The sequence below is a fragment of the Bidens hawaiensis genome, unplaced genomic scaffold, assembly GCF_021521415.1.
Source record: "Bidens hawaiensis isolate Kalapana, Puna unplaced genomic scaffold, B.hawaiensis_p1.1 tig00003393_1, whole genome shotgun sequence".
NCBI lineage: Eukaryota > Viridiplantae > Streptophyta > Magnoliopsida > Asterales > Asteraceae > Bidens > Bidens hawaiensis.
In genome coordinates this window covers 1985401-1996545 of record NW_027491189.1, presented here as the reverse complement: position 1 = coordinate 1996545, position 11145 = coordinate 1985401, and positions in this window count along the sequence as shown.

Here is an 11145-nt window from a genome sequence, read left to right as displayed (position 1 = left end):
CATATTGTTAGTGCACGGTTTTGCGTCTTGAGTCTTTGTAATTATCGTTAACGTTTTTGTTTTATATTTAATGTAATAATTAGTTTAATTATTGTCTAGTTCGTTATATATACGATCTAGTTCGCTAGGGGATGTTAGCGAACTAAGACTTAAGCTTATTCCCTCCTGATTCGTTAGGGAATGTTAACGAATCAGGGGGCGTTTCGTCTTATTTATGTATGTAACGAAGTAGCGTCTGGTTCGCTAGGGGATGTTAGCGAACCAGACCTATCTTCTATATATAGTGAACATTGTTCACGTTTAATTTAAGTTTTAAGAAGTTAATTAACGAAGTGCTGTCCAGATTCCCTCTCAATCTTCATCCTAACATTATACAAATACTATTATATACATACTGATAATATATACACATATAACACTGAATCAAAGTTAATTATGAGCTAGATCTATAGTTAATTTATCAATCGGTTTAACACAGATCCGAAATCTGTTAATTGTTATTAGATTGATAATCTATCCGGGTTCCAACAAGTGGTATCAAAGCCGTTGGAGCTCAATTACACTTGATTTGGTGTTTTGTTAAGAGTTTAAATACTTAATTAGTTTAATATGTTCTGTTTTTGTTATGTTTGAATCAATTTATGGAGAATAGATTGATTTAGAGTTGGATTGGACTGGAATTGAGGTGTTTAACGTATTGGTAAGGTTGTGTGAATTGGAATTGAGATTTGGTTAGGTTTTGAGTGGATTTAGTGTCGTTTTTGGTTTAAAACCGAAACAGATTTCGTATTTTGGTAAAATTGGATTGGTAATCGGAGATGTTTGGTATCGAGGATTGGCGTATTGATTTTGCGATTGTGTTACGCGTATTTTGATAGGTCATTTGTGGATTTTGGTTGAGAATTGAGTTGGTATTACAGATTTAAGAATCTGGGTTGGTGTTCATCATTTCCAGATTTCTGGAAATTCTCTTTGCAGATTTGAAGATTTGAAGATGAATGTGGTTCGCTATCATCTTTCTGATGATTCGTTATATTATTCACTTTGATTCGTTATCGAATTTAGTCAATTCGTCATATTCTTCAAGTGATTCGCTAGCCAGTTCGTATTATTTGTTAGTTCGTGTCATCTAATTCGTTAATTGAGTTAACTGATTCGTGTGACACGCGTCCACTTTGGGATTTGTGTCATAACAACCTTTACCACGTGGTATAAGGTGTCAGAGTTTGTTACAAACGGTTGTAACAACCTGATTCGTTACAGTTGATTTGCTAATCAACTGTAGCTGGTTCGTTATCTATTTCGCTAAGTTTTTCTTAGTGATTCGCTACTGAAGAATCTCTAACTTGTTAAGTTTTTCTTATCAGTTTGATTGCTAATTCGTTTGCCAGTTCGTTAGTCAATTCGTTAGTTTGTCTTTCTGATTCGTTAACTTTTTGATTCGTTTACTGATTCGTTAAACTCAATTGTGATTCGTTGTCAAGTCAATCTTAACTTAGTTAAGATTTGATTCGTTAATATATTGTTCACAGTTTGCTACAACTGTGTACAGTTCGATAAACCTTATTCGTTGTTTGATTCATTACACCCTTGAATTTTTGAAACTTGTCAAAGATGGCAGGTATGTATGCATTGGCGTCTCAAAACATGTTGATGCAAAAAATGTTGCAACTTGATACCGAGATAGGTTCACATTTGAAATGTCCAAGATTGATGAAGTTCAGTGACTTTGCCATGTGGGAACCTCGGTTTCATGCTCATTTAGGATCAGTCCATCCTGATTGTTCATACTGCTTAGATGAAGTCTATACTGTTCCTATGATTGGAGATGAGACTATTGGTTTTACACCAAAAGCTATCTCACAGTATTCTGTTGAAGAAAAGAAAGCATTAGAGATAGAAACAAAAGCTTATTCTACTCTAACTATCGCTTTGCCTGAGAATATTTTTCACTAAGTGGGTAGTATAAAAATATGTTCTTCTTTGTTTCAACATATTCGAATGAGAAGTATGGGTAACACGGCTGAAAGCAAAAAGGTGATGCTTAAGTTTCAATTCAGAAACTTTAATTTATTGAAAGGTGAGACAGTTGAAGAAATGACAACGAGATTCAATCACTTGATTGCTAAGATGGACAAGATGAAATTAGATGTCTCTGAGAGGGATAAAATTGACACTATTATGAGTGTACTTCCAAGTTCGTATTCGTTCTTAATGGTTCTCAAGGAAAACACTGCAATTGAATTTTTGCAAAAGATTGAAGCCAGAGAATATGATCTTAAGTGTCAGAAATCTTCAAAGGAAAGTCAAGATCCCTCTTTCTATGGTGGTAGTATGCCTCTTAGTTCAACCATCTCTCCACTGACTGCTTTCCTTAGTCAAGCTGCAAGTGAGAATGCAACTACATTGTATAGTGATCCACGAGCCTGTTTTTATACAGCTGGAAGTACTGGATCTTCTGGTATTTCTGGATCAACTGGAGTATCGGGAAATTCACCTAATACAACTCACTACTCAGCACCTTCAAATGTCAACATGAAAGAAGCTGAACAAAACTTTTCCTTTCTATCCGCTTTCCTGACGTCTTATGAAAATCTGGTTAGTAGCAAAATTGCCACTAGTGATTTAACTGATGAAGACTATGGTCAGATTGATCCAGATGATTTAGAAATCATGGATTTGAAGTGGAACATGGCGATGATTGTTCGAAAGGTGAAAAGATTCATGCAAAGAACTGGAAAAGATCTTCCCGCTCTAAACAAAAAGTTGGGATTTGATAAGTTGAAAGTGAAATGTTACAATTGTCAAGAATTCGGTCATTTTGCAAAAGAATGTGACAAACCAAAAAAGGAATATACTGGTCCTCGTGGTCAAAGTTCAAACTCTTCAACACCACGAGGTAATGATGCTGAGAAGAAACCATCAAGTTCCGGGTCACAAGCAATGTTAGCTAATGGAGATGATTGGTCACAACGACTATTGTGTAATGATACTCAAGAAAATCTGGCAATGATTGGACTTACTGAAAATGTTCAAGAGGATAGTGGAAGTGAGCTATCTTCGGATAATGATTCTGGATCTGAGTCTGATGATTCAAGTAAAGATCTTCCAATCAATTTTGCCTGTATGGCGAAAATCAGTGATTCTTCCACGTCTGCTTGTACGGCAAAGCAAAATGAGGTTAGTAAATCTGCTTCTAAGGTGTCATGTGTTGATTGTGATTATAATAAATCTAAAATTGATTCATTAAAACTTCAAAATGATAATTTGCTAAAAGAGATTGTGTCTTTAAAAGATACTTATAGGAAATCCTTGACTTCTAAAATAAATTCAAGAGAGAAAATTGAGGCTTTAACTATAAGTAATCATGATCTTAAAGCTGAGTTATCTGTGAAAATGACAATTAATGATCAAAAGTTTCAAGAAATTTTGAAACACCGTTCAAAGATAACCGAGCTTGAAAATGAGGTTCTTGAGTTAAAGAACAAATTGGGTAAATTTAGAAATTCATCCTTTCTATTGAATGAAATTATCGAAGTTTCTGGAAAACAAAAGGATTCAAAGAAAGGTATATGATTTGTTGAAATTCCACCACCATTTCACAATGATTATAAAACTAATCCTTTTGCTCCAACTGAAGAAGATGTTATTCTTAAAGAGCCTGTGATTTCATAAAAATCTAAACCAAGTAAGTCTGAAACTATCAAAACCCAATCTGTTTCTCAAAAACCTCATGTTCAAAGCAACAAAGTTTTTGTTGAAAATGGTGACAAAGTTATCATTGAGGATGTGTTTGAATCTGAAATTATACACAAGAACAAGAACATTCCAGGTTCTAATCACATACTGTGTGAACCTCATGAAATTGAGGAGGCTGTGTATGGTTTGCACACAACTAAGATGAAACAAGATGTTTTTGTCAAATCAGTGAAGGCTAAGAAATCAGAAAAACCCAAAATTTATGATGAGGATTTGTTACGTTTTATAAATCCCAATGCACTTAAATCATCATCTGCTCGTGTATTTAAGTTAAAGGGGATGGATACAATGTTCACTGAAAAAGACATTCCAATAAGTATCATCAAACCTGAACTCATTGAGAGTGTGTTTTACAATGAAACCTCCAAGGTTCGTGAACTTGAACGTCAATATGCTCATGCGAAAACATCAGCTTCATCTGACACATTGACAAAAGCAAAACAAGCTAAGAAAATTAACTTTGTGAAGTCAACTGGGACGAATACATTGAAAAGTTTTTCGAACTGTTCTAATTTAGATTTTTACTTGAAAAAGAAATCTGAATTGTCTGATGATTTTGCTAAAAGCATGACTAAAAATGTGAGTTATCAGTCATCATCTGTGTCACATGCTCCAACAAATTTTCAACATCATCATGTTGATATGCGAAGTTGTTTTCTTTGCGGTCAAAAAGGTCATGTAGTAAGAAACTGTGGCCAGAAGAACTATCAGAATCTTCATCCTTTTATCAAGGACCATTCTAAACCGGTTCCAGTGGTAAAGGAGATTCTGAAACGACCTGTGTCGTGTGCTAATGATACTCATATTATGTTTTCGAACGTACATCCTCGAAAAGTTGTTCATGTGAATGAAACTCATGGTTCCGTTAAACCTAAGTTTATTCCTTCTGAACCACTATACAAAAATGTTAATTCAAATGTGGTTCAAGCTGCGTATCTAAGACGAGAGTCGAAGAAACCTGTAACTTATTCTCAAGTTGCTGAACAACAATTGAATGCAATTAAGGTTAACTTTTCTCAAGAAAACCAAAAGGTGCCCAAGACGGAGGCCTGGGCTGCCTTTTTGAACTAATCATTTTCTTTTATGTGTAGGGTTCATCCAAGACCATTTCTGGTTAAAACTGGATCATGGACAGTGGATGTTCTCTTCATATTACAGGAAATCTCAATCTCTTATCAAACGTGAGAAATATTCAAGGGGGTTATGTGGCATTTGTTGGGAATTCTGGGGGTATGAATACACAAGAAGGTGATGTGTCAAATGGGAAGATTAATTTTGAGAAAGCTAACTATTGTGATAAAGTGGACCATAATTTATTGAGTGTGTCACAAATCTGTGATAAGCAATACACTACAGTATTTACCGATAAAGAGTGTCTGATTCTGAAACCAGGTTATGTGATTCCCGAGGACATGGTTGTCATGCGACCACCACGATCAAATGATATTTATGTCTTGAATATGAATTCTAAAGTATCTACATCGATCGAAATGTGTTTTGTCTCGAAAGCAACCTAGAAAGAATCCGTACTTTGGCATCGAAGAATGGGTCACATACATGTTCGAAAGATGATTTATTTAATGGAAAACGCCTTGGTAGAGGGGGTGTCGTTGAAAAATTTTAAGTTATCTGATCACTGTGTTGCTTGCAGAAAGGGCAAACAGAAGAAGAAATCGCACCCGTCTTAGTTATTGAATTCCATTGATACTCCACTTGAACGACTTCATTTGGATTTGTTCGGTCCAGTGAATCGTGCGAGTATTTCTGGAGACTTGTATTGCCTAGTCGTGACTGATGATTATTCAAGATACTCATGGGTTTTATTTATGAGTTCGAAAGATCAAACGCCTGTTTTGGTACAAAACCTTATCACCAAAATCGAATCACTTTACAAGCAAAGGGTGAGGAGAATTCGGAGTGATAATGGAACTGAATTCCAAAAGGGAATTCACCGTGAATATAATGCACCGTATGTACCTCAACAAAATTGTGTTGCTGAACAAAAGAATAGAACTTTGATTGAAGCTATAAGAACTATGCTTGCTGATTCTAAGCTTCCTGTCCTGTTTTGGAATGAGGAAGTGAATACGGCTTGTTATACCCTCAATCGAGTTCTAACTGTTAAACGACTCAAGAAGACCAGTTATGAATTATTGAATAATCGTAAACCAAATTTAAAGTACTTGGAACCTTTTAGGTGTCCCTGTACTATGCTGAAAAAGGATGTGAGTAAATTTGATGACAAAGCCATTGAAGGGTATTTCTTGGGATATGCGTCACCTAAAAAACGTGTTTTTAATTTTACGTCTGGTTGTGTTGAAGAGTGGTACCATGTTGACTGCCAAAAGTACACTACTCCTCCACAAGGGAAAGGTCCCGACTGGATGTTTGACTATGATAGTTTATTCAATTCATTCACTCCATTAACTGATCATCAAGATGAAGATTTAGTTCGTACTTATTTTGAAGAACATTTGGATATTCCAAGGTTTGAAAGTTCAAATGATGTTGAAGCTCCAATTGCTGCTCCGATTGAAGAACCTGATAATGAATCTCCTGTTCATGATGATAATGCGTCTACTTCATCTGATGATAATACAGTTGTGGATCAAGTTATTGAACTTGACAGTGATGTTCCATCTCCTGAATTGGGTGAACATTACATTAATTTATTCGAAAATGTTGTTTCTGAAAATCCTACTCTCAGGATTCATAATTACCTTCCACAAGAAAACATTATTGGTGACCTTGATGTAGGGGTTCAGACACGACATCAAGTTGCTTCTTCAAGTAACAATAATGCTCTATGTGCTTATGCTGACTTACACTCATCTGAAATTGCAACTGTTGCTAAATTTACTTGCTTTCTATCTCAAGTTGAACCTACAACTCCTCGTGTGGCTCTGCAAGATCCATCTTAGGTAGAAGCCATGCAAGAAGAGTTACAGCAATTAGCACGTTTAGGTGTTTGGGATCTTATTGACAAACCTGCTAGATTCAAATTCCGACTAAGTGGGTATATAAGTGTAAGAAAGACGACCGTGGGGTAATTGTAAGAAACAAAGCACGTTTAGTGGTACAAGGTTTTCATCAACAAGAGGGTATTGATTACACTGAGGTGTATGCTCCAGTTTCAAGATTAGAGTCGATTCGAATCTTCCTGGCATATGCTGCTTACAAGAATATCAAGGTGTATCAAATGGATGTTAAGAGTGCTTTTTTCAATGGTGAACTTCACGAGGAAGTGTTTGTTTTACAGCCTCCAGGCTTTGAGGATCCTTATTATCCTGACCGTGTTTACCGTTTAAAAAAGGCATTATATGGTCTACATCAAGCCCCGAGAGCTTGGTATGGCACGCTCGCCGACCATCTGACGGATAACGGCTTCAAACGTGGGACTGTTGACAGCACTTTGTTTTATAAAAATATTGGTGATGATCTTCTGCTCGTTCAGATTTATGTTGATGACATAATCTTTGGGTCTACGAACGACATGTTGTGTAAGGAGTTCGAGAAATCTATTCAAACCAAATTTGAGATGAGCTCGATAGGAGAGATGAATTTATTTTTAGGGTTGCAGGTTCATCAGTCTGCGAAAGGAATCTTCATTCATCAGACAAAATATGTGAATGACGTCTTGAGCCGATTCAAGATTACTGCTGGAAAAATCCCTTCTACTCCTCTTCCCGTGGGTCACAATTTATCACCGGATGAATTGGAGGATACCGTTGATCCGACCCTCTATCGTTCCATGATTGGTTCCTTAATGTATTTAACTGCTTCTCGACCAGACATAATGTTTGCTGTTTGTTTATGTGCTAGGTACAAAGCTAGTCCCCGAGTGACTCACCTGGCAGCGGTCAAACGTATTCTGCAATATCAAAAGGGAAATCCTGACATCGGATTATGGTACCCCAAAGATGATACTTTTGATCTTACTGCTTACTCAGACTCAGATTATGGAGGATGCAAGATCAATTTCAAGTCTACTACAGCGGGATGTCAATTCTTAGGAAGCCGGCTTGTTTCCTGGCAGTGTAAGAAGCAGACAACGGTCTCCACTTCAACCGCCGAAGCTGAGTATGTTGCAGCCTCGAGTTGCTGTTCCCAGGTTTTGTGGATACAACAACATCTTCGCGACTACGGTTTGAAGTTTCTTACTACTCCCATCTTGATTGATAATTCTGCTGCTATTAGTATCACCAGGAATCCGGTACAACATTCTAAAACGAAACATATCGAAATTCTATATCATTTTATACGGGATTGTTATGAAAAGAAATTAATTGATCTTGAGAAAGTACATACTGATTTTCAAAAGCCGATCTATTTACCAAAGCCTTTGATAAAGCACGTTTTAATTTTTTGCTTGGTTTAATTGGTTTGAAGACCCTTGCTGAGATCCAAAAATTAAGATGATTATCTTTATTTTAGTTTGTTCTAGTTTAAATTTTTGTTTTTAGGTTTTAGAGGGTGAATCTTAGAAAATACAAAAATATTGTGCTTTTTGTTTGCACAGATAAAACCCAAAAACATTAGAAAACTATGAAAATTCAAAAATATTGTTCTTTCTTGTTTTTCTGTCTTGTTTTATCCTAATATTTGAAAACCCGAAAACATTTTAAAAAAATAGAAAATACCAAAAAGATTGTGATTTTTATTTGTACAGATAAATTTTGAAAAAGTCAAAAAGAATGTAAATTTTTCTTGTTTTAATAAAGAGAAATCCGAAAAAGACAAAAAATAAATTGTGTTTTTAGTTTGTAAAGAGAAAAATCAAAAAGATTTTTGTTATGCTTGCTGAAAATTATGTCATTCGCTTCTATTTTGAAGGACATATACTTGTATATGTTTGGTCCTGATAATTTCTTGAAAATCTTCAGGTTAGCCATTTATCTGACAAATGGAAAGCACTTGGGGCGTTCGTTAAGTTGTCTACTTTGTTTTTAGCTGAAAATTTAGTCAGTTATTTAAGTTTGTGAAGCGTGCTTGCATGTTTTGGTCATGTTCTCTACTTGTAGATGGATAGGATAGCCATTAATTTATAAATTTAAACTAACTGGGGCAATTAAATTAGTTTGTTTTTATGCTCCTCAAAATTTTGAGTTTTTGAAGTAAATAGAGAAAATGATAGTACATTGATTATTTTGACCCCAAATCCAGAAAGAAATAAGCTTAAAAGACTGTGTGCTTAATCATTGGTGCATTGATAGGTCTTAAACAAGCTGTTAGAGTAAAGTAAGTGATATAAACTTAAAGAAAAGCCAAATTGAAAGAGGTGTTATCTCTAGCAAAAGTCTCGGTGAAGATGGCAGAAATGTAATAACTGGTCATACTCAAGCCTTATAGTTGTTGATCACCCAAAAATATAATAAAGCAAATAACAAGCGTTAGGTTTCTGGACACTGTGAGTCTTTATGCGACTTAATCATCTGGGTATTCATAAGCATGAATATTTCACTCGCTTTTTAGAGCAAACCCAAAGTCATTAAACTTGATCACTGCTGTACTTCGTACAATCCAAATTACTGACTTGTTCAAAATCCGCTGTTAGTCATACAATTGCTCCTACCTTGTCGGTCCCTTAGATTTCAGCTGGATCTTAATCAATCATGTCATAACTCACACATATTAACCGTGTTGACAAGAGAGTTAATGACGGTTTGCTATATTTAGAAAGATATCCGTTTGTTAAAGGCGGAATCAATAACAAACATACGGTTGCAATGAATAATCAAACATAGAAAGCACACTCAGGATTCACTCAAAAGATTATATAATATTAATCATACAAAATGATAATCGATTTAGGGTTTTCTAGGAATCCTAAGACAGCCGTCACACAATATTCTCTCAATTAATGAGTCGGTCTTATCCGTATTGTGCTCTGTCTGTGTCTTTCGTATCTCTCGTGTCTCTGGCGGCGTGCCCTAAATATTCTATTTATAGGCCTGCCAACCTAGGACAGCTGTCATTCCTTCTAGAAACCCTAAATACAATCATACATATTTAAATTACATATTCAAAATAAACTAAGTGTAAAACAAGTCTTCCGGTTAGGCTTTTCATTAATCTTCAGTCTCCGAGTACGCAGTGTACTCGGCCTTCCTTCAGACTTGGTAAACATAGAAGTGTACTCGGGATCAGTTTTCGGGTAGACTTTACTTAAAGAATATTTTACCAAGTAAAATACTCACCGAGTAGACTTCAATCTTCTTGAATTTATCAAACTTTGCCCGGAAACTCCTTACGAGCAACCCTGTTCTTCTATGATCCTGTTCGGCTCTTTGTCATTGAATAACTTATTAGCAAAGTGTACTCGGGAATCACTGTACATGAGCTGAACCTTACTCGATATAACTTAGAAATATTCCCTTAACTCATCAAGTATACTCGGACCATAGTTATTGATAAATACCTTGCCCGGTCTTCCAATTACTTGGCTTCTTGGACTTGGTTAACCAAACCTTACTCGGAAGAGTAAAAGACTTGGTTTTGAAGAACAAACCTGCTTGACAAAGTGAACCTTGCTCGGAGATACCAAATCAGTGATCCTTACTCGGGAATGCACTAAATAGCATACCTTGCCCGGATATCCACTTAAGAAGACTATTTGAAGTAAACCTTGCCCGGGAGGCAAATCTCGTACTCGGCTAAGTAAAAGCTTGCTCGGAACCCAAGGTGTGCTCGGATTCAATACTTAGCAGTTTCTGAGGAGGTTGAGAAGATTCCAATCTTCCATATTCTTCGTTTAGGTCAAATCTCCTCATTTTGGTCAAACTATTGACCCAACAATCTCCCCCTAGATTGGAACACCTCAGCTGACCCAAAACACTCTATGGTTACTTACACTTAGCAAAAATACACATCAAATTAAAAGTCAAATTTCATAATCAAATTACATAAACAAAATTACATATTAAAAAGTTGTCCAAAGACATTACAAAGCAAAGCCTAATCTATCTATTCAGTCTTTTCCTTTCATTGTAGGCTGCTTGTCTTCTTAGCTGTATTACTGATGCAGCTCTTTCTCTGAAGATATTGAGCACTTGGTAGTGAATGTGTCCTTCTGGTATCACCAAGTCTCTTATATCTATTAGATCATCATTGTGTAAGCATGTCAGATCTGCATCCTTTTTGATTATGGCCAAGACTTTTTCATCAGAGTTCATCAGCACATAATGACCAGTGTCTTCTTTGTATTCCACCTTAGCAATGACACCGTTCTTCTGTACTGTATAGTTTGGCCTTCTCATTCTTCTTCCCAAGTTTATACACGTATTCATGTTGGACAGTGGGTTTTCTTCTAGGACATACATCTGAAAGTCTCTTTCTGCTATATCCATTCTTCTCAGCTTGCTCACTCTTCTTTCATTCTGAGTCCTT